We start from the raw sequence: 23,289 nt of genomic DNA on the forward strand, positions 1-23,289 counted from the left end.
ATGTGGAAAGGTTACAGCTTTCTTCCCTGGGTAAAAAAGGAACATGTTCTGAAATCTCAAAGTTTTGCAGGACAATAAAACTCTTCTCTGCCCAGCTAAAAGGAAAAACAACATCACCGACAGGACCTGCACAGGCACACTCAGGAAATATGATCCTACCTAGAATTTACTAGTGCTACCATAAAAGAATTTTTCAGCTCCTGCAGAATTCATGTACCTTTCTTGGCTTTATGACTTTGGCAGTTTCTTCCATATTCCAAGCAATAAGTCTTTTCTGATGCATTTCTTTTCTTGCATGGTTACTTTTATACAACTGAAATATTTTCCTGCAATCATTCTTTGTCATAGATATGTGTCAGACTTCAAAGAAATAGTCAGACATCTATATTTGCAATTTTTCCTCCCATATCCCCTGTCCTGGTTCAGCAATTGGTATTTTCCAGCCTCAATCTTTTTTCCTTTATAGAAAGTTTCTATAATATTATTTTAATTCCTCATACATAAGAATTGAAAACCCACAGTAAAACCTTCATCTGTCCCTTCCCAAGAGAAATAGTCTAAAATAAGAATATAATTTTTTTTATATAGTGTCCTGGATTAATGATATTTTGAACTGAGACATTTGGTTGGTAGTATTTGATTCCTGCAGCTGTCTTCCTAGCTGCAAAGGAAAGAAGAGAGTTTCTACACTCAGCACTGAGAGGACTGAGACCCTGAAGGTAGAGTCTGAATAAAATCACATTAAATGTCTCTGCTTCAAGACACAACCCATAGCAACACCACAGATCACAGTGTCACCCAGGACCTGACCCATCCTCACTGATGTTAAATCAAAGCCAGCAATGTCCACGTGGATCCTGCCAGGAGACCTCCCCACCATCACCCCACTGCCTGGGCTCTGATCAAAGCACTCACAGAATCCTGGGCATGCTATCCCAGCACCCTCACCCTATGGAGCCACATAGAGCTGGCCAGAGGGAAAGAGCATCTTCTCTGCAGCCTGTGCTCAGTGATGGGCACTCCACACCCTTCACCTGGGCAAGGCAGCAATTGCAAGGAACAATTTCCCTTTCCATGCAAAACCCCTGGGACTGGGGTCATTATGTGTCCAATGGGATGAAGAAATCCTGTAGATGAAAAGCAGGCACTGAGAGCTGCCACCTCCACATCTCACAAAAGGCAGGAGACAGGAGACTTCCCCTTGGCCTTGCTCACAAGCTAGTCCAGATTGCCATGGGTGGCCAAAAGTTGGGGGATGAAAACTCTCAAAGCCACCATTACCCTCTTCTTCACAGTCTAGGGAGGGAAGAGAGGAAAGAGGGCTGCTGCCCACCTCACAGGTACATGGTGAGCTTGGCTCAGCTCTCCAGGAGGAATACTTCTGTGTCATTGTCCCACTTAGGTCCTACTTCAAAGCCAGAATTGCCCTTTCTCTGTTCTTTTCAGCTGATCATGATTGTTACTTGGATCCCATGAAAGACCAGCTTGCCAGGCATGTAGGGTCAGCTGGTGGTTCAGAAGATGCAAAATGAAAGGGCTTCAAACACACAGGTCTTGGGCTTGCAGCTGATTTCTGCCCCCCACTCCCAACTGATAGTACTGACGAGCACATTAGAGGATAGAGTATTTCCTCAGCACATTGCAAAAAGATGCTAAAAGAGCGTGCATTCAAGAACAGAAAAGTTGCTTTATGACTCCCAGACACCCACACATACTAGGACTTTTTCTGTGCCAGTTTATGAGCCTGTAGTTCAAAGACAAATAGCAGCAACTAATGCAAAGATACCAGCGTCCCTGTTTGCCACAATTCATGTGTCCACAATAAATATGTAGCCCTCTTACCAAATGCAAAGTATATAATCACCATCTCTGCTCTACCAAAACAAAATTACTCATGACCATATCCCAGATAAATGACATATGAATTGAGCTCCATAATGCTCCACAAAGAGCCAGCCTCCATCTCTGCAGGCCTGCAGCACTATGTAACTTACTTTGCTTGGCAGAGGAGGTATTCTGGTGTGCCACCTGTGCAAAGAACCACCACTATCTCCAGTGCATTTCTGGCAACTGATCATGCTTAATCTGCTTCATTAGTACTTATCAGAAGGAACAACATTTCTCATTAAAATGTTAATCTGAGCTACTCTTACCAGAAGTTTTTGGCTAACAAACCTCACTGTGGAGCTGAAAAGAGAGGGGGGAGGGGGAAACCCTCTGCAGGCACAGACGTTGTGGTTGTCTTTGGCAAAAAAGAAAAGGTAACCATGAGAATCTGTTCCTCAGAAAAGACCAAGTTCGAGGCTGCTTTCCATGCTGACTTCACAAATTAAGTTTGTGTAAAAGTTACAACTTTTGGGTTGCAGCATAGTCAGTCAAATGGGTAATCCACACACAGCTGAAAACACAGAGATACATAGAAACCCCTGCCTATGGCGGAGGCTGGAATTAGATGGTCTTCCAACCCAAAACATTAGATGGTTCCATGGTTCTATAAAATACCTATGTCATCTTTGTTGAAAGCTGGAGAAGGAAATGTTTGTCAAAAAAAAAACAGTCAAAAAAAAATTTTAAATCCTCAACAATTAAATCAACTGTTGGACTGGGATGCAGCACGGAATTTTGAAAAAGAGACTAGATAATAAGGACACTGTCCAAAGTAGCCAATAACTAGAGCAGGGCAATGTCTTTCTTAAACAACTCTGCTGCCTATGCACACATCTGCAATGAAATGGAAAAAAGAAAAAGCAGATTTGGGTAAGAGTAAAGACAGAGAGAAAGAAAAAAGATGTTGCTTGCCTGTTTGTGCAAGGCCTCTGGGTGGACATGGCAGAAGAAGGGATGAGCTTTGGCTGACATCATTCCAAGACAGAAAAGTTGGTGATGATTAAGAGATGGATGAACTGATGGAAGCAACAGTGAGACAGCATATATCCAAGTCAAATGACACCGTCATCTCAACAGCCTGAGGAAGATTATATGGTCTGCATCAGGCCAAAATCAGAACCCAACCTATTTTCCATTGCAGCTTTACTTCTTTGTAAAGACCTGACGGCATTGAAGTCTAAGCTGAAATAACACACTGCAAGTTTTCCTTTCCAAAGGGGAAGAGAGGATTTAATCCAACCATACAGATTGCCTTTGCCTTAGCACAGCTCTCGTAAACTCCCAGTCCTTTTTAATGTTTTGGAAACAAGAGATAGGATAGAGATCACTATTGTCCTCAAGGAGAGGTGCAGGGGCCCAGCCTTCTGCTCAGGTTTGCTTGATTGTACCCATGAGACCACCCTTGAAGGCAACTCCCTCCAGCTTGGGAGAGCATGGGGATGTGGCATTAGAACAAGGTGAGAGCAAGGGACTGGGGGCCACCATGGGGCAGTGACCAAGTGTCACCCACTACCCAGATCAGCCTATAGCCCCACCAGGTGCACCAAGGTCACATATTCTGCAAGTTATGTCAAAAAACAACTTCTAAATAGTTAAAAGACCTACTCCCTGACAATTCTTGCATGCTATTTAAAACTCCCATCAAGGAAGAAAAACAGGAGACTCAATGCACAGAAATACATCCCCCCACCTGGAAATAATGCTATAAAAAGGAAGTAACTTAAAATAGGAGTTGGGCTGCAAAGACATTCAACATCCAGCTTCCCAGGCTCTGTGTGGATCCAGAGCCTGGACTGTAATAATCACTCCTATTTCAGCAGCAGGAAGAAATAAAACAGGCCAGTGTGTGATGGCTTGTCAGCTACATTTTGGGACTCTCCTGTTCCATTGTGTGCATGTGATACAGAGGCCAGAATACCCATAGCCAGTCAACTGTTCATTTTGTGCTGTTCAGTGGCTACCCACAGCATCAGGACAGTTTCCAACAAAGATCTGCTGCTGAGCACTGCCCAACCCGTTGTCAATTGCACAAAAAAGGAGGATACACAGATAGAACTTAGCAGGCAACTTTGCAGGTGCTCCATACACTGTGATGGAGCCAGAAGGTGAATTAGGGTCAATAGGGCTTTGTTTCCATTTGCATGTCCCTCTCCCCATCAGTCAAAGCTGACTGCCTGGCTGTGGGGATGCAGTGTCCCACTGCCCTTTTGGGTGGTCACTTCTCCTATTAGCACTTGGGAGGATTTGATGAGTAAGTTATTTCTGTCTGCAGCGGTTCAAGGGGTGATACTGGAACTGAAAAATCAAAAGGTGGCCTATGACTGTAGTCACAACAGTCTTCTAGGCAAGTCAGATTCCTTGAGTCCATTTCCATAAACAAACAAGAATCTGTAATGAGGCAGGAGATCAGTGGAAGCACATGAAGGAAAGGGGATGAAAACACTCCTTGGCTCAGCTGTTGTAAGCCATCGTATTACATGCTTGTGGTTAGAGGGAGCTGTTTTATTGGGAAAAATGTTTCTGAGCAACTTTTCTACATAAAAATAACTCATTAATGGAGAATAACCCTGGGAAACAGCTGGAAGTGTCTGCAACTAAAGCTCAGTGCAAAGTGAACCAGCAAACCCCAGAAGAGATATCGTGGCAATATGGGCATGTGCTCATTGCATGACTGCAGTGTGATCATGCTTGCAGATCCTGAGATATCAGAAATATGAAAGCTTGCTATACCACATCACTAATAGTTTTGATAAGGAGGTTAAAAAGAAGTGTTTTGTGCCTGATTACAAAAAAAATAGTGGTCAGAGAAGTGGAGATGAATGAAGTTCCACTAAAAAAAGGCTGAATGTTGAATCAAGGGAGTAAACAAGAATGCGGACTTCTTGTTCGGTTGGGGTTTTTTTTGTTTGTTTTTTTTTTTTAAAGCAGTTAAAAATAGGTGAATTCAGTAGGGAATCCTTTAATTTTCCATCTATATGTTATTTTAACTTCAAGTTGTCTTCCTTACTCTTGCCTCTCTTCTCAAAGATGCAGCAAAAAAACCTCAGAAAACACATAATATTCCTCTGTATCATCTTTTTCTCCCTTGGCTGCCTCTCTTACCAGAAAAAAATTACAATAAGATCTGTTTGAGGTGGCCTGGTCATGTTGACAAGTGAGTCTTTAACCAGAAGTAACACAAGTATAATCAAAACCACATGGGACTATTTCAGGGAAGTATGTGAGTTGCTGGACTGAAGGATCTACTGTATATGGACAAATTGGTGTCTCTCTGCTGTATTCCTCTAAAATGGCACAAATAATCTTCCAGGGGTTTAGGACTGAAGTTTTCTGGCTTGGAAAATGTATTTATATTAATTATTTATTTACATAAAATGTATTTACATTCAATCATTGCCTATATAAGAAAAAATTTGATGATCCTTCACCTCAACATTAGAGAGAGAATACCCCACCTTCTTTTACCCAGCTTTCAGAGGTAGTTTCTCCTGGATAAACACAGGAAGAAATAGCAAGCAGAGATCTCACATAGCCTCTAGGCTACAAATGGATCGTTATCTGCACAATGCTTTTCTTCCTAAAACCCACACATTGTCAAGGTTATTTATAGGACTTCTCCCAGCAGTAGCAGCTAGCAATATAAACAGCCAGTAAATTTTGGGGGTGCATTGAATGCAGATAATTCTGGTTTTGCACTTTCGCTGGGTATTTTGGGAGGTTTTGTCTATGAACTTAGAGACTTGTGGGGCCCTCAAAGCCAAAATAATAAAATTCACACTGTTAAACATTATTCATCGAGCTGAGAGTTTGCAGCATCATGCCTGGAATGGTGGGTGGCTTTTTAGCAAACACCCTTTGCTGCTGAACAGGGGGGCAGATCCCAAACTGAAAATGGCCTTGTGTTTTTGTGAAGTTAAGGGTTAGTTAAGAGAGATTTTTCAAAGGTGTTGCTGAAAGGTAACAGCTTAAATGCCCCTTAGTGCTTTTGAAAACCTCTTCTCCTTTATGAAGCAGGTCACAGGTCCAGCCCCTTTACACTGCTCAGGCAAAGTGGCGCCCTGGTTAAATATTTAAGACCCAAAGCAGTGCCAGGAGCTCCCATGTCTGCATCCAGCCACTTTTCTGGGCATGCTGTCAGCTGAGACAGCTTTGCACCATGTGTGGGCAGCTACCAGAAGACTTCAGCACATCCCCTCTTAGAGGGTATCTTGCACCAAGGTCTAGAACCAGCTTCAAGGTCCCTTTTTCCCATGTTGCCCAGAACGTCCCATGGGTTGGCTGCAAACGCCTAGTGCTTCTTTTCTTCTCTTCCCCCAGCTCTTAAATGGGAATGAGCCATTTTTTTGTTTGAATTCTTGGCCTTCCTTCCAGTAGTTCTCATGAAAAACTCAGCACAGTGCCTTAAAAGTTGACTGTGAGAGCAGATAGGACACAGGACTGGGAGTCAGAGGCTACGCCTTTTACCCCATCCCTGCTTTTACCTGGGTATTACCTGCAGAAGGACTCTACCTCTCATTTTCATGCCAGATATTGGGACTGCAAGAACTTTGGCTTAAGGATAACACCTTTTTACATTTTTGGACTACATGAATCCAGCTGCAGCAGTAAAAGGCAGCCCATAGACAAGGCCCCAGGATAATGAACATGATCATGACATTAAACAAATGGTTTTCAGCTGAAGACACCAAGAACTAAACCCAATGAAGTTAAAACAAACAGTTTCAGTTGAAGACACTGGCTGCTTGACCCGATGAAATCAAAGATCCTGTGCTGCTCTACAATTTGATTTCCCCTACCATTCACCAAGTCATTCCCACTAACCTGTCAGCTAAAGTTTGCTAACTACACAGCTATGCAGCACCTACACTAAGTGTTTCAGCTGCATAAATAAACACTTGGGCAATTGCTTTTGATTTAGGCAATAGTTTTACTTGCTACTTTAGGGCTATTTAAAAAAGGTGCTCTTCCTGTTAATGGCTAAAATGAAACAAGCTGATGGATCATTCCTGATGGGTGGATGCCAGCATCACAACTCAATCCCATACAGTTGGCTCTCATTAACATCTTTCTGGCAGTATCTCCCTGAAGAAAGGCCCATGGGCGAGTCAGGGGAATAATAAGCTTTCCCCTGACTCCATCACCTCTAGACACTGAAACTCACAGATACTGCGAGTCTGAAATATTTATTTGGAAGTTATGATGTCTGACATTTCTCTGAATGCTACAAAAAGTGCTGTCTTAACTCACCACCTTGTGCAAAACCTGTGGTATTGACTCCAAAAGATGCAACAAGCAAGGTTCCAAATAGGAAACAGAGAAAGGGAACATGGTAGGGATAATGAGGACAGGCTGTAAACCAACAAGACACAAGCATATTTTCAAACCATTGTGTATTCATGGGAAGTTTTTCATATTAACTTGGATTCACCTTTCTTCCCTGATCTCATATCTTCAACTTTCTTCATGACAGCAAGTATTCAGGGTTGATACACAGAGTCATTTGTAAAACTGTGAAAGTAATTTGCTCAAGAGAAGTTGCAAAAAGGCTACAGCTCTGGTCCAAGTCAGGATACAGCAAGAAGAACAGCTATACTAGTTCCTGGCAGAAGAAAATGAGCAGGGCAGGACCTGCAGAAACACAGATACAGGTAACTCTTTCTTGGGATAGATTACAGTGGTGCTATCTATTGCACAGACTATACACTTATAGGCTTGATTTTCCTCATTAAACTTCTGGGCTTGATTTTCCAAGTGGGCAGAGAAGAAATAAAAGAAAAACAAAAACAAAAAAGAAGATATTTCCTGAAAGAACAGGAAGCAAAAGTAGACTCACTTCAAAATTTTTAATGGTCACCTGCCCCTTGAAATAGAGAAAGTATGGAGAAAGATGTGAAAGAATAAAATTCTTCCTATTTAGGAGACACCTGGATACATTCCTCAATATTAGTTGGTGATCAAATTGTAGCTAAAATAAGAGTATAGAGACATGGAAAACCAGCAAAGGAGCTGGTGTCAAATGCCTCTGTGACAAGACAGGAACATGGAAAATTTGGAAGTAATATATAGTCAAGCTGCTCATATGCTTTTCATGATGAACTGAGAGCCTTTTAAAACACATGACTATGTTAGAAAGGGTGATCTTTAACAATTATTTGGCTCCATGACATTGGTAGCAGCTGGGAAAAGCAGCTTTGCCATAAGGAATCCTTCAAGACCTGTTAACAAATAGTTAATACAAGTGATTGTCCTCTTTGAAAACAAGAAAACAGGTCAGCTTTGAGGGGTGCAAGTGTTTGGAAATCAAGAGATAGACTGATTTTACCTGCACTGAGAAGTACAGGAGGAATGTGCTTCCAAATAAGATACACATCTGGATTTGGTAAGATCCAAATCTGTTGAAAAGAAAGGACTTTTTGGTGGAGTTCCCAAAAAAGTGTTTTTCATCCTGCACAATGTTTATAAGGAGAAGTAAAAAAGAAAAAAAAAACAAATCAAAACAAAGCCCCAACAAACACTTAAATAGAAGCCTTACAAGATTTTTCTCAATAAATATGAAAATACATTATCCAAAATGAGATTGCATTTGCCAATACCCTGGTGGGGATGTCAGCCTGGTGGCTGTGCTGGAGCAGGGTGGGTTCTGAAACACAGGTGAAACTCTGAACCTTAGTTTGGGATGCCCATGACTCAGTGACAGGCAGTCACTGCTTACAGTTATTTGGTTGGTCCACCCCTAAACTGACTGGGCTGGGATTTACTGTAGGGTAAATTTTAACTGGATGTCCTTAGTTGTAACAGCATACTGCACGTTAATTTTGTTACTTAGAAGTTTCCACCGAGAGCAAGCAGCACGCTGTAGGAAGAGAAGCAGATAAATCTAATTTAAGTACCTTCCCTGTTTTGTCAGGAAAAGGACAGGTCACCATTGTTTGGGAATAAAAGGTCAAAGTCCAATCTTTGCCCAGTCATGCACAATCATCACAGAAAACCATTCCTCACTGTCAGCAAGAGACAATACAGAAATAAGTGCATGATGACATCTACTTGTGTTAAAAATAGCAAAACGAAATAAACAAAAAAAAAAAAAAAAACCAAACCAAAAACCCCTATTTAGTTTAAACATCATGGTATCGGCCCCTTTAAGCAGATGAGATTGGAGCCTCTGGGAGTCTCTGGGTTGAATCTCCCAGGCTCTTGCAGCAAAAGGGTCTCTCTGTCACTTGCTGCTCTCTCCTTTTCCCTCCATGTGCAGTCTCACTCTTGCCCCAGGTGGCTGAGCTCCAAGGCACCATTGCTAGCCAATTGCCTGTGCTGTATTCTCCTGGGTGGAATAAAGATTCCTTTAAAAATAATTGTGTTTCAGTGAAGAGGGAGGCAGAAGGGCATGCTAGACCCGAGCACAAGGCTAGAGAGCTCCAGCTAGGGAGAAAAGCTGGTCTGGTCTGTTTGTTTGCCTCTCTAAAGGGCTGCTTTAGGCTCTGACTCCAAGTTCAAGATTTTCCACACTGAACCTGATTTGAACCTGAATCAGAGCCCAAGTTTCCTTTGGCCATAAATCAGTTTAGGGACAAGATCTGTCCAAAGACACATGTGAGCAACTCCTGTTGAAGTTACAGGCTGATGTGTGCGTGCACATGTCTGTGTAACTGGAGGAAGGGCATGACTACGTGCCTATTTTACAAACTTTGGGTACTTGTTTGATGTGTTTTTTGCCTTTCATTGTTTCTGTGCTCAACAGAGATTCTTGTTTCTCAATGTTTGGAAAGAACAAGGCTTCTCCTGACACTATCTGTTCTTCACAGAATACATCATATGTAATTCTTGCTTCATTTCCATCTCAGTCAAATGTTTAAAATCAAGTTCTAGAAGAGGCTATGTCCCTCTGCCTGGCATGCACATGTTGGCTCACTGTGGCTGATGGGAGTGAGCCACAGCTATTCAAGATGTCCAGCAAGACAAGATGAAAACTTTGAATCATCTTCCTTGTACCTTCTACACTGTTCTGTGCCATCTCTGGGCTCTGTGGGGCTGCACACATCACACATGTACAGCAAGTGGTTAACCTGGAGCAGGCAGAGGGTTTTATTTTAAAATAAAGCAAATAAAAGTATTCACCCTCAGAAGAGCTATCTCCCAAAGATTCTTAGCCATTCTGAGAGGTGCTTTTCTCCATCTGGAAAGAAGGCCTCTGGATTCGAAGATAAATCTAAAAGTGTTAATTAACCTGCAGGTGTTACAAGTCAGGAAGAAAAAAGTTACTGAGGGAGCCATATGGCAAAATCATGGAGCACGTGAAAAGTTTCTTACAAAATATTTTCTTCCCTGTCAGAGAAGACTGCTCAAGAAGTAAAAGCCAGCTTGAAGTGAGAGTGGCAGCCTCACACCTTGAGTAAAGCAAGGATCCTGAACAAATACAGAATTAATTACCTCTTTAAGCATCAGATGAAAGCTGTGTATCACAGGCATCAAGGGAGCAGTCTTGATAAACATGTAATGGTTGCTCCATTCTGGTCCCTCTCTACAAAGTGCCAGTGCTGTTCCCATGGCAGATGTGACTTAGAAAATGACAGAATTTGCTTTCTGGTTATGATAACCTTAAATGCTTAACAACTGCCTTGTATACTGTGTTCAGGAATCTTTTTTGTTTCTCTCCCAAAAATTATAGCAGAAGTCAGCTCAACATCAAATATAGAGTTACTCTGTGTGTGGAAAAAAGCTAATACCTCCAAGAACAGCAGAGTATGAAGTGGATCTCCATACCTTCCAGCTCTCGGGGAGAAGGGAAAACAACACTGGATCATATTTAGCTTTGGCATAAGCGGGTGCAATTCCCAGAGGGATTTGCACCCGCTTATGCCAGGACTGAGTATGGCTCATGGAACTTGCAGGGTGGTCGTGTAATTAAATTACGTGGTGGTTCGGTGTATTTCGACAATGCCAAATGATGCAATATTTTTTCAAAAAGGACAGCCGTGCATTATTTAAAACAAACCAATTTATTATCTTCATTACTTGTTTGCCCTCAATATTGAGATTTTCAAACCATCATTGAGGCATCTTAAGCTTTTGTCTTTAGACAGGAGCACTGACAGTCTGAATTATACACTGCTTCCTCCTTATTAGAAGTTACTTATAAAAAAAATACTGCCACTGTGGTCTGCAGTTCAATGAAGTCCATTGTAAACTCCACAGTATAACATAAACCTCCCTAAAACACATAAAATTATTGGCTTCCAAGACCAGTCTCACTGAAAGAAAGCTCTGTATTTAGTCTTTGCTTAAAACACAGGTATTTGGTAGGATGGAATTCAAACTCCCAACTCAGTTTTAAAAGGTTAGGTCCAAGGAAAGTTGACACAGACCATGTAATTTTAATTAAAGAAAGATTTTGCTCCTTTATGGCCAACAGGGGCATTGTAACATTGACATATTGATGCTAAATAATTATGAGTCCATAAATAATTCAGTATATAAAACTGTTGTATGGCTGGTGCCAGGTAGCGAAGGGAAATAGCACTGAAATAGCTGCCGTGCCAGGTTACTGCTACAATGCCAGGGGATAGACAGGTAATGTGATCTAACAGCTATCCAAACAGGGAATGCCACAGGCTGCACTACCCACAGAGAGCACTTGGAAGTGGAAAACCAAGAGCTGTCCAGTTTTGTCACCTCAGTATTTTAGCACCACTGTCACAGATGAGGATAAAGCTTTAGGAGTGGTACCAAGGAGAAAGACAGTAGAGAAATCACATGCAGAAAGAGAAATATTAAAAAGCAAATTGATGATGAATTTAAGATTTTTTTTAATTATTATTATTCTAGGAACTAGGAAAATACCACAAACTTATTTCCATGGATAACCATCCACCTTTAAGACAGAATTCAGTTCAGATGTGATCCTGACCCTTTGGTTTTCACTCTCTATGAACTTCCAGAAGTCAAATATTCGTTGGCATGCATAACTGGGGAAAATAAACTTTAACCTCCCGCTCTGGAGTATTGAAGCCAGAAAGATGGTATTTTTAAAATTTATTTATTTTAAAGTTTGATAAGGAGTCTTTCAGCTCTGGACCAAATAAAACATATCACACAAATTTGTAATGGGAACCATACCCATGGGGTTTCCCAAATATGTTTCTGCTCTGTGCTATTTGCTGTGATAACACTTGAAACTGTCCATGGCTGCTTTGAGATCAACACATTTTTTAAGCAATGAAAAATGAGGATGATGGGGAATCAGAGACAGGTACAATCAAGAAATCTGTCTAAAGCTTCACAGAGAGTTGCACACAATTGAACATTAAATTGAAACATTCTTCATTTATGTAACTATAAGATAGTAACCATACACCCAAGTTTCCTAGGAATGTTCATCACCTACAAAGGCTCTATGGCTTAAGAAATACTTTTTTTTTTTTTTCCAAGAGTATCCTTCCAGGTTCATTTGCTACTTTTGTGCTCCTTTCCCTTTGGCTTCAAGTAGCTCTTGACTCCAAGAGTTATATTGATTATGGCTTATATTGTCCAAAATGAAGACAACTGACCACATGTCACCAACAATGAGACAACCAACACAGCTCAAACATAAATATCTAATAGCAAACACCTTGCATTGGAGAAAACTTGTTTATTTTATCCAAAGACAACTGTGGTACTGGGAAACTTTATCAAGTCAGGGCTTGGGGAACAATTGCTGAAGAGGAATAAAAAGGAGATACTTGAACTGCTCCTTGTATCTGCCAGAACTAAGACTACTGCAATCCAAGAAAACCCTTGCAGACAGCATACTGTAGGGTTTTAGTAATTTACCCCTGAAGACTTAGTTTTCCATGCTTGGATTTGGTTCATTGCACCTCTCACACCTACCTTCAGATCTTTATGCACACTCCAAGCTGCTCCTGTAAGTACAGTCATGTTTGATTTTCATTAGTGTATTAGAGCAGAAAAAATAAAGAAACCCTTTCCCTCAAGGAAATAGTCTTCAAATACCTGTGATCCCAGATCAGTGTCTGTACATTTGGTGCCAGACAGACACAGCCAGTCCTACACACACTGCTGGAAGGCCAAACAGCACTAGGGCTGTGAGACAGCCAGGTCTCCCCCAGGTTCTCACATGCCGGCTGCTGGGATGCAGGCAGCCACCACTGCCAGGTTCTGGCAACTGCAAGTGGTTTGTGAGAAGCAGAAGTGCAAAATAAAGCCCAGGGACACTTCCACATGCCAAGGTTGCTGAGGGGGTTGTTTTGTTTTGACCCCAGTCAACTCCTGTCACATCTCTGCTGCAGTTGCAGCCTTTTTTCATCTTCAAAAATCAAGACGTTTCCTTTCCCACAGTTTGGGAAAAGAATAGGCTGCTTCTACTCCAACCAAAATGGGACCTCCCACTGAATGATTTCTTCCCTCTCATTCCTTTCCTCCCCCAAAAGTGACAGCTGCCTTGTGGATGCTGTTGCAAGAACCAATGTTACAGGCAGACCTGACAGCTTTCTAGTGTAGTTTGCTTGACTCAAAACCTTCATTTCTCCTTTTTTAAAAAAGGGAATATACCCAGATTCCTAGTCTCCCTTCACAGGTGAAACCCATACTTCAGTGTTGGAGAGACAAAGGACCCCAGTGTCTACTTGTGGACAGGCTTCACAGAGCTAGGGAGTGGTCTAGGCAAGAGGGTACCCCTGAGTCTTCATGATGACTCACAAGAGCTTGCAGTGGTCAGTTGTCACCACATCTATTTAGGAGGAGAGCTTTGCCAAGGCCTCAGCACTGGCCAGATTCTATCCCATCCAAACCAATTATGCTTTGTGGATGTTTTCAAACCCAAGAGGACCAGAGCATGTTTAGGACAGAGGGCACAAGTGCTCAGTTCACTGCAAATGAGACACAAGGCACCCACCGCAACTCACATGCACACCAAGCATTGGGAATTCTAATAAAATTATCACTTTCTTTTTTGCTGAATCCTGCCAGATGATAGAAAACCAAGACAAAAAATGCAGCTTAAAGGAGCATCTCATGAGTAAACGGCCTAGGGCATTTAGCACTGAGAGAGGACTAAATTGTGCAGACAGGAGGCAGAACAATTCATTGATCACGGTGCACAGGCTCAGGAGAAATAGAGACAAAGGCTAAAACAGAGAAACCTAAACAGGACAAAAGCAAGCTGGATAGCAGTCCATCACTGTTACAAAATGAGCCTGGGCTGGCAGAGAGGCACCACTGACTTCTGGGTGGCTTTTCCACCGGTTATAGGATCCATTTCCCTGATGGAGCAGAGGCATCCCTGTAGGGAAGGCACCAACATGACTACTGTCACCTTGGTGGAGCCAGCTTTGACAATTACATACGTTTGTATGCATTTGTTAACTGGTCAGAATTAAGAGTCAGAGCTTTTACCTTCTTTTATGCCACCTTTCCTACTAAGCTCCTTCAAAATAAACCAACAAAACCCCCAACATTATTCCTATGGCCTGATAAACCCAGTCCAAAGGAAAGAACAACGGGTGCCTGTGCAGATGCTTTGCTTTCCATGAGGGCTTTGTGATTTGTCAAATTAACACCTGGAGAATGAGACAAGGAGGAGTTTCATCTCCAGGCAGAGTGGGCCATCCCCCAAGTTTCCTCACGACCTCTTTTGCAGAGGCAGTTCCCAGAAGCAGGAGAGAGTGAGTGGATGGACTCTTGCCGTGTGTGGCCTAGCTCCTATTCCCAAGCTCTTAGCTCCTTAATTACCCTCCTTCCAAAGGGTCAGGCTTTGGCTAAAGAATACCCTGCTCTCAGTTATGCCTCATCCTAATGAATGCTAATAAAAAGCATTTAGATGACTAACGCAACATAAAACTCTGCCCTATTTCATTGCATCTGCTTAATAAGAACCTCATTTAATATCAAATTACTGCCTGCTCAGCCAAGGCCTTGTATTTGTGGTAACAGGACTGTGGGGCGGGAATATCAAGAGCTGCAATATGGAAATTCCTCACTAATATTCTCTGCAGGGCTGTGCAATTACTTAACTCATTTAGCTGAGCCAGTCTGATGGCTCAGCCAACTGTTTCACAACACTGAGCCCAGTGCTAGGCAACTGGCCTCCCCACGGGCCAGTGCTGCTGGATCGCTTTTCCTGGGACCCAGCTATTAACAGTTGCTTGGGGGATTTCAAAGAGGATCACAGATAGTGTTACCAAATGAATGGGCTCGTAGTAGTGGACATGAAATCCTGCTTCCTCCCAGTCAATCAAATGCCAGCCAGAGGATGCCCCGTGAGACAGCAGCCACAAAGAAACAGCGCGGCTGGGTTTAACCTCCGTTACTCGTGTAGGGGAGCATCAGTGTGTGGACAAGTGTCTGCATTTAAAAATATTCCCTCTTGAAGTTTTGGAGAGCACTGCTCCAAAACTCCACGCTATCCCTCTTCCCCACAGCTGCTTAACTCAGCTGGCTCCTGTAGAAACTAAAGTTCTCCCAACTGCACCTCAGATCTTTTGGGAAAATTTAAAAAAATGTAAACAGTGATGATTCCCAGCTCCCATGAACAATGACTTACCAGAAGTGCTTTCACACACATTCCTCACAGCTTTAATCCAACCTTAGACAATAATATTTTAGGGGAAAGGATTTAGTTAGCATACTTGAGTCAGGAGAAGGAACCATACTAAAAAGAATGCCTAGTGTTACCATTCATAAGCTGTGAGTGTTAAAAAGAATTAAAAAACATTCTATCATTAGTTTGACTCTCTACACAGTTTTGGCAAGTTGAAATACTGAAACGTTTTGTCCAGTCCTGGTTTACACTTGTGAAAAAAAAAAAGCTACTGAAAAAAAATGGAGAGGGTGTGAAGAAACCCACAACCCACAAATGTGTTTCAGCAGCTGCCTTATAGTGGAATTTAAAGCGTTTTATTTGCTTTGTTCAGTAAGAAGCAACAAGATCACAGAATACGTATGTCTTCACAGAAGGAAAGTGGTCTAAAAAATGTGATGAACAGCAGTAAAAAATTACCCATGACACTGAAGTCAGGCTGACTCAGTGTATACCATGATGGGCACAGACTAACAAGCAAAGCAATAGCTCTGCTAGTATCGTTTTCAAAACAGATGTCTGTCTCAGAGATACAGTTTCACCAAATAAGTTATCGAGCTCAGGGGAAGACGTGGATGGAAGGCAATGGGTCAGCAAGTCAGACCACGAGTGGTATTGGAGGGGGTATGGTACAAGGGCAGAGAACGACAAGAGAAGGAAAAAAAACCCAGCCTAAGGAATCCCACTGGTGAGAGAAACCTGCCCAACTCATGTGAGAAACACAGCTGGGCAAACTCCTGCTGTGCAGGGACTCCCTCCATGCAGGGCATTGCCCTTGAAACAAGAGAGCTTGTCCCTACAAATCCCTGTCTGAATGGTCTTATTTTCACCATGACTTTCCAGCCTTGCATGCACCCTTGCAGACAACACACTCATGCTAACACTGGGGGGGAAAAAAACACTGGAAAACAAATATTCTAGCATATATTTTCCTATAAGAGGAAAAACCACACAGAGGGCCAGGAAACCCGCATTGTTTTGAGGCTCTCCAGGGCCAGCAGATGTCCCGAGGGCTGTGGAGAAAAGCGTTTGTGGGAAAGGTCAGTGCCTGCATTACACACCGAGGCTGCTGCCTCCACGCCACGTCCACCTCCCTGGGATGCAGAAGGGAGGTGGATCAGGGGCTCAGGGTAGCAAAGCAGCACTGGGAAACTGCATATGTCTGCAACAACACACTAATACGTCTGAGTGTCTGCATTTAGTAGGAAACAGCGACCCTCTTCTCTTCCTGCTCCATAAGGACTTCTGCAGATGGCTTTTGTGGTCCCAAAGCTGGAGCAATACAATCAATTTCTGCCTTCACCACTGCTGTCTTGTACAGGTTTACAACTTGCGCAGTTTTGACACTCTTGCTTCTCATAAAATGATAGAAAACAAAAATTTGCCCAACTTTGGTAACTACAAAAAGCTGTTTTGCACAGCAATCCGTTGCTTTCCACATTCTTTTCTTTCCACTTTCTCCCCAGAAAGAAAAGCTGGATGATTTGAAGAAAATTTTCATCCTCCCTTGGATATAAAAAATTAATTCCCCTGGTATGACCTCCCACCCTGAATCTATTTTCCTGCTCTGCAGCCGTTGGATTGTCACCAGTAACATGCCAAACACAAAATTCAGTAGGAACCTGGGGGCCTATCAGGATTTAACCTTTGAATCTTGTCTGATTTTCCTTTCAGTGGCAGGTTTCAATGGATTCCTGCACAAGACCTGAAATAGTTCAGATTTGACTCAAACCTGGAAATGCACTTCCTGGGAAGGACAGTTGGTGGGAAGAACCCAACCCCTTTTTACCTATGGATACACAAATCATGGCCACAGTTTGGACTGGAAGAGGAATCCTCCTTCTCCAAAATGACCTAATTTCTGGTTCAATTAAAACAAAACAACCTTGCTCTACTGTCGGCTATGTCTTCAGATGTCTTCAGATCCAAAGCCAGGACATGTCTTCAGCTGCAAGAGGTTCCACAAGACTCAAGAATATGAACCCTGCATCTGAGCATCTGATGTTGCTTATACACCTGCTGAGAGGGGACCACCGTTATGTCCAAAACTGCTGCTGGAGTTTATCACCATGGCAGAGGGAGCTACCAGGGGCACCCCAGCGTGCCCAGCCCAGAACATCTCAGTCTGGCTCTGCTGGTGAGTCCTTTAGAGGAGTCTGACAGAACAAACCATCTGGAAGGGACTTGCAAGCAGGAGCAATGTGACTCCACGAGACCTATGGCATGAAAAACTTGAAGCTGTATAGCACCTCCCCCAGCAGCACTGCAGCTGTATTATCACACACTTCACTGGCTACTTCTGAGTAAACTACCACCTCCTGATCAACCACCAAGACATTTTAAAAGTCATTCTGCTAATGTACTCCATAAGTTTTTTGGCTAGCACAAGGCATCTTTACAACAAAGCGTCCCTACTGTAATGCAAAATACCAGAATGAGCGAACAGCGGAAAAAGAAAAAAAGGAAAAAGTCAAGTCTAAGCCAGCAAGGCTTATGAAGAGACAAAAAAGCAGATGAAAACCTAGGCAGTCTTCCAGTAAAAGATGGCCTCCCTAGGCTTGTGTTCAGCCTCCCTATTTGCCAGCTACCTTGGCTGTGGGGAACAGCAGTGGGATCAAAATCACAGACCCATAATGAAGGAAGTCCCAGAAAAAAGGAAGTCCCCACAGTGTACTGAAAAGGTGACCTCTGGACAGATGTGTGCTGAGAGCAAGAAAACGTTTTCTCACATCTACAAAGCCCTTCTGAGTCCCTGCCTCACCCTGTCCAAGCCCAGCAGCCAGCAGGGCCTCCCAGGTTTGTAGAATTATGGACAGAGCAGGTGAAGAAGGATAGGTGCTGGTGACAGAGCCACTCAGGCCTTCACAACTACCCTTCCCAACCTGGGTATGATGGTCCCAGCCCACGACAAACTTGTGCAACCCCTGGCAGGCAGACACTGATCAGGGCTGATGCCTCCAGAGCACAGGAGAGAAGTGAGCATATGGAAGGACACAGTGTCCTCTAGAGGTGGAAAAATACCTTATAATTTGGTCAGAGTGAGCACTGGACAGCAGGATTGCTCCACAAGACCAGGAAGGATTGCTCCAGACTGGCAAAGGACAAGGATGGAGGCCCACTGCTGGGCAGGGAGGGAGAGGCAGGCATGGGGTCACACCATCTGGTTCCATTGCAGTGCCCCCAGTACAACAGAGATGGCCAAAATGCACTTACTCGGATCCAAACTGCATCCATAAAATAGCTCCCCTATGCTCCCAGATGTCAACCCACAAATCTGGCAGCTTTGCTGCCCATGACACCTCTTCTGCTCCTGGAGGGGGTTGATAGCCATTTAAACTGCCAAACATAACCAGCCTGGTGCTGGGTGGTCACACGGGGAGGTAGCCCCACATGGAGGGATGGCTGCTTGATCTGGGCTCTTAGACCAGGTAAAACAATCTTTGTGGGGATAAGGAGTCAAAAAATACATGCAAGTGCTCTGTGAAGTACTGCTTTGGGCCAGGAGCTGTTTCTAGTGTTTCTAAATAGGAGGAGCCTATGAGTTTGAGTAGTCCTGTGAGGCTTCATACGGTTGTGGAAAACGAGGCTCTTAAGTGCTCTAAACTGGCTTTCAGCTAGAATCCTTATAAAATCAGGAATGTCTTCTACATATCTTTCAAAAATAGCCATGATTTAAAAAAAAGCACTGTTGGGAAGAGAGAAGAAAAATATAGCATTGCTGAAATAGGCTCAACATTCTTGTCAGAGGCACAGTTCCATGAAAATAGGTGCTCATACAGAAGATCCAGACCTTTCCCCCCAAACTTCTGCAGTGTAGCTGGTGATAAACACCAGCCACCACAGGAAGGCAGGCAAAAAATCCCTGCACAAGGGAGAGTGTGCTAAAACACAAACTGAGTACCTGGAGCAGCACAGAGGCAAGAGTGTTTCCCTGACCAGTTTCTTGCTGCCCTCTCCTATCCCTGCTGGAGTCAGCCTAAACTCAAAATACTGCGGGGACGCTTCCAATCAGGAGGATATAATCAGATTTGCAAATGCTGTGTCTTTGTAAGACATTATTGCATCCAAGTAAGTATGAAGGTCTGATGTTTGACAAATCAATAATCAAAAGAGTGAAAGACAAGAAAACACACCTTGCCACACAATTTTCCGTCCTTATCCTTATTATATCTTAACTGTTGGCTGCTTCTGCTGTTGCCTCAAAATAGTTATCACAGAGAGTGTCCTGTCATTCACTCACCTCAGGAGTCCCAGCAAAGTCTTTCTTGGTCAGCCAGGTCTTGGAGGTCCATCTTTTGAGCACCAAACTCTATTACTGTGAGTATTACTAAACAAAAGAGCATTCAACAACTCCCTTTTGCCCAAGGAGGAGGACAGCTGTTCCTCCCACCACCCTTTTGTCTTGCCTTTAGGCAACACAAAGCTGGGGAAGTCAACCACAATATAAAGAATTATTTGTAAGCTGGTAATGGCTGCAGAGCAACAGATACCAAGGAGCTCTGCTCCATGGAGGGAACGTTCAGCATGCTGATGTCCTGCTTGTTCACCAACCAGACACTGAAAAACCAGATGGCCAAGAGGACTGAAGGCCTTCAAGAGACTTATAAATGAATATCCAGTCTCTGCTAAACCTCCAAATTCGAGCCTAGGTGAGGGAGGAGAATGAAAACTGAATTCTAGTGGGTTTTTTAACCAGCTCTGACCAGTGGCAAAGCTCAAATACATGTGGCACTGGCTGAACTGATGGGAGGTGTCATCCCATAGCAGAAGGTTGCCCTCCCACTGCACCCCAAGCATCTCCAGGAGGTCCAGTGGGGCTGAAACAATAGATCTTCTTGCTCAGGGAGTGTGATCAAAGCAGGCTGTAGGATTAGCTCAACACCCTGGACACCACATATTGCTTGCATTTTTAAGTAGCTAAATGTACCAAGAAGTGAAAAAAAATTTTAAAAAATGTTGAAATCCTGCTCGTACAGGGTTTATAAGCATGAAATTACAAGCAAACAGAAACCAAAGTACCTCAGTGCTAAGTTCACCCGAAGACAAAAAGCTCCGTTTTTCTATAGTGATCAAGCCAATGGATCTAGACTTGGTAGCATATCAGAAAATTTTCCAAGTCAGGAGAACCAGCGGCTCTTTTGGGCAGGGAGGAATAGCCTTACCAGCAGGCTAGCTGGTTGGAAGCTGCACTGCTGCGGCGTGCCCAGAAGGTGACAGTGTTTGTTAAAATTTTGTCACTACGGCCCCTGGACAGCAGCGATTGGCACCTGAGCAGGACCCAACAATTCCAGCATTTGAAAAGAGCACTATTAAAGGAAAAAAAATAAAAGGTACTGAGAAATAATTATGTCGGTTTGGTTAGTTTTCTGCTCTCTTTTTGAAGCATCTGTCTCTGAACCAAGCAGAAAATGCTGTGCACTGGAGCAAAACTAATTTTCATCTTGTTTTTCACACGTGCCCAAGACCCCCAAAAATATAAAATTTTCCTTGGAGTAAATTAGGATCTCTGTAGATGGCCTAGTATCTGTCCCTACCATTCTCCATTTCCAGGGACAGATGGCACAAATTCATGGCTTTTTTCTTTTCTTGTCTTTAGATTTCTCCTATTTGTGTCATTATTCATTTAAATTATTTACTATTTAATAACTCAAGAACTTTTGAGCTGGCAAAGAACAGCCACTGAAACTATCTTCCCTGAAGAGCCCCTGTGTTAGACAAGCAAGGACTGTGTGAACACACATGGAAACATCTCTTTTTGGTCCCTAAACTATAATTAGAGCAAGGACATTGCTCATGCAGCCATGTGGCAGTGCTCAGTGCAGTGGCAGCAGCATCCTCGTTGGGATTTTCTGGTTTGCAGGTTTTGCTCTGGCACAAGTCACCACCTGAAACACCAAACAACCAGGAATCAGCCCAAACTCTAGTTCTTACGTCTTCTCAGAGGGTTTACAGACTCCTCAACCTGATGAGGATCCCCCACCAAGGTAGATCACTTTCTTCTCTCCTGGATAGGTCCTCCCTGCAATTTTTAAAGAAGCAGAAGTCACAAACTTGTCTCACCCCTCAGAAAAGTATTCTTTCATTGGACAGAATAACTCAAGGAGCAGATTATGATCCAGTAAAGGACAATTGGTGAGTATTAATACTCCAGAATCCCCAAACATGTCCATGTTTTGCACACTAAATGCTGATATTATGTTCCAACTCTTTCACCTATCTTGGCAATAACTATGGATTTTGATGATTTTGTTCACTATTATTATCATTAGTGGCAGTCAAAACAGTTTCCTTGGAGGTTTTCTACCTCCTTTCTAGTAATGTGGTATGCTTGAAAAAAAAAAAATCCATGAGAAGACTAATGCTAGTACATTTCTGTGTTTTCAGAGTTTCTTATATTTGTCCACATCAATAAATGGAGAGTACAAGCACATTACCGGTGTCATCTCAATACTTTACCTTAATTTTTCATAAGTTCTATATTCCTTTACTCACATTTTTGGGGAGCTTGAAAACAATATAGCCTTTTTTAATTTTTACTAAGGTCATCTTGTCACTAACAACTCTGAGACTGTATTTCAAAACTAGAGAGAAGCATTAGTATGAACTGTCACCGCCTGACCTGATCCCCTGCATAACACAAGTTAAAAAGTTTCCACTTCTAACTCGCTTTAAACTCTGACTGAGCTCTGGTTACTCTTAGCCAGCCAGAAAGAGTCACAAGGGTACTCTTCTATCCCATACAAATATATCCCAAAGTTACCCTGAACAGCTTGATTTGATAGCAACCATTTCCCTCCTGCCACCACCTAATATCTTTTGGGTATAAAAGTCAAGCAAATGCTTCTTTGGATTGTAAGGAACTTAATAATTTCCCTTTATAATAGCAGAAAAAAAGAAATTATATCCTTATCATAGTCTATAAAATAAGGCTGATTATTACACTGTACTCCACTCTAAAGTACAACTTCCCCACTAAAAGCCAAACCTGATAAATAGAACTCCTTCTCCAATGAAAGACACAAGAGACCAACTCTTTTAATCTCAGGAGCCTGAAAAACCTCCTGAATAGCAGTGAAACAGAAACAGCAGCAACCAGCCATCCTCTTACAGCATCTATCTTCTCCCAGGTGTTTTGTTTAGGACACACCTACCTCTATCTTGTAACCCATATGATAACTTCCAGCTGGCTTCCCTCTCTAAAGAGATGTGCTTCTCTGCCTTGAGCTTTCCCCTGACTGTACCTATGGAATAGATCTTCTTCCCTCTCCATGAGAAGCATGTCCTCATGGCATCTCTCTGATAGCAAGCAAGTGTTGGATGACTTTCTTAGGAACAAAATGACCTCTTAACTCCCCTCCCACTAAAGCTATTTGAAAAACCCCATGTTTTTCCCCACACTGCTGTGTGCATGTAACAGTTAAGCTGTGAGACTTGTGTGAAAGGCTTTGGGTGGTCTGTCTGTACGTGCTCTGCCTGTCCTTACAAACATGCCGTGCCTCCATTCTGTACTGGCAGACTTCTCTCCTCTGGGGTGCTAGGACTCCATATGTTTCTCTTTTCCTTCCTGAAATGAGTTATTTTCCTTATGATGGGATGGAGAACAAAGTCTGAAAGCAGCATCCTGCCCAAAAATGAGGGTGTGGTCACCAGAAACAAGGAAAGAGTTCAAAAGAGTTTCCTCCCATAGGAGCAGCTCTGCCTTGAACTGGCTGTTTAAATACCTTTCAGATCAGGAAGTCATGGCAAGGATAACCATGTACCCATGGCATGTGGGTTAAGGAAGACCTGGGATAGACCACTTGAGGTGAACGTTGGTCAGAGGTCTCTGA

At 42.9% G+C, this 23,289-nt stretch overlaps 1 long non-coding RNA gene across 1 annotated transcript in view; it reads right to left on the minus strand.

Moving 5' to 3' along the window:
* Positions 1–22,603, minus strand: part of LOC111926232 (uncharacterized) — a 38,355-nt gene extending 15,752 nt beyond the window's left edge. Inside the window, exons 1-2 of the long non-coding RNA XR_015283753.1 lie at positions 22,446–22,603; positions 21,392–21,479 (exon numbers count right to left, since the gene is read on the minus strand). This is a non-coding gene — a long non-coding RNA (uncharacterized LOC111926232). The remainder of the gene's footprint in view (positions 1–21,391; positions 21,480–22,445) is intronic.
* Between the last annotated feature and the right edge of the window lie 686 nt (positions 22,604–23,289).

The sequence above is a fragment of the Cyanistes caeruleus genome, chromosome 2, assembly GCF_971803275.1.
Source record: "Cyanistes caeruleus chromosome 2, bCyaCae1.hap1.1, whole genome shotgun sequence".
Lineage (NCBI taxonomy): Eukaryota > Metazoa > Chordata > Aves > Passeriformes > Paridae > Cyanistes > Cyanistes caeruleus.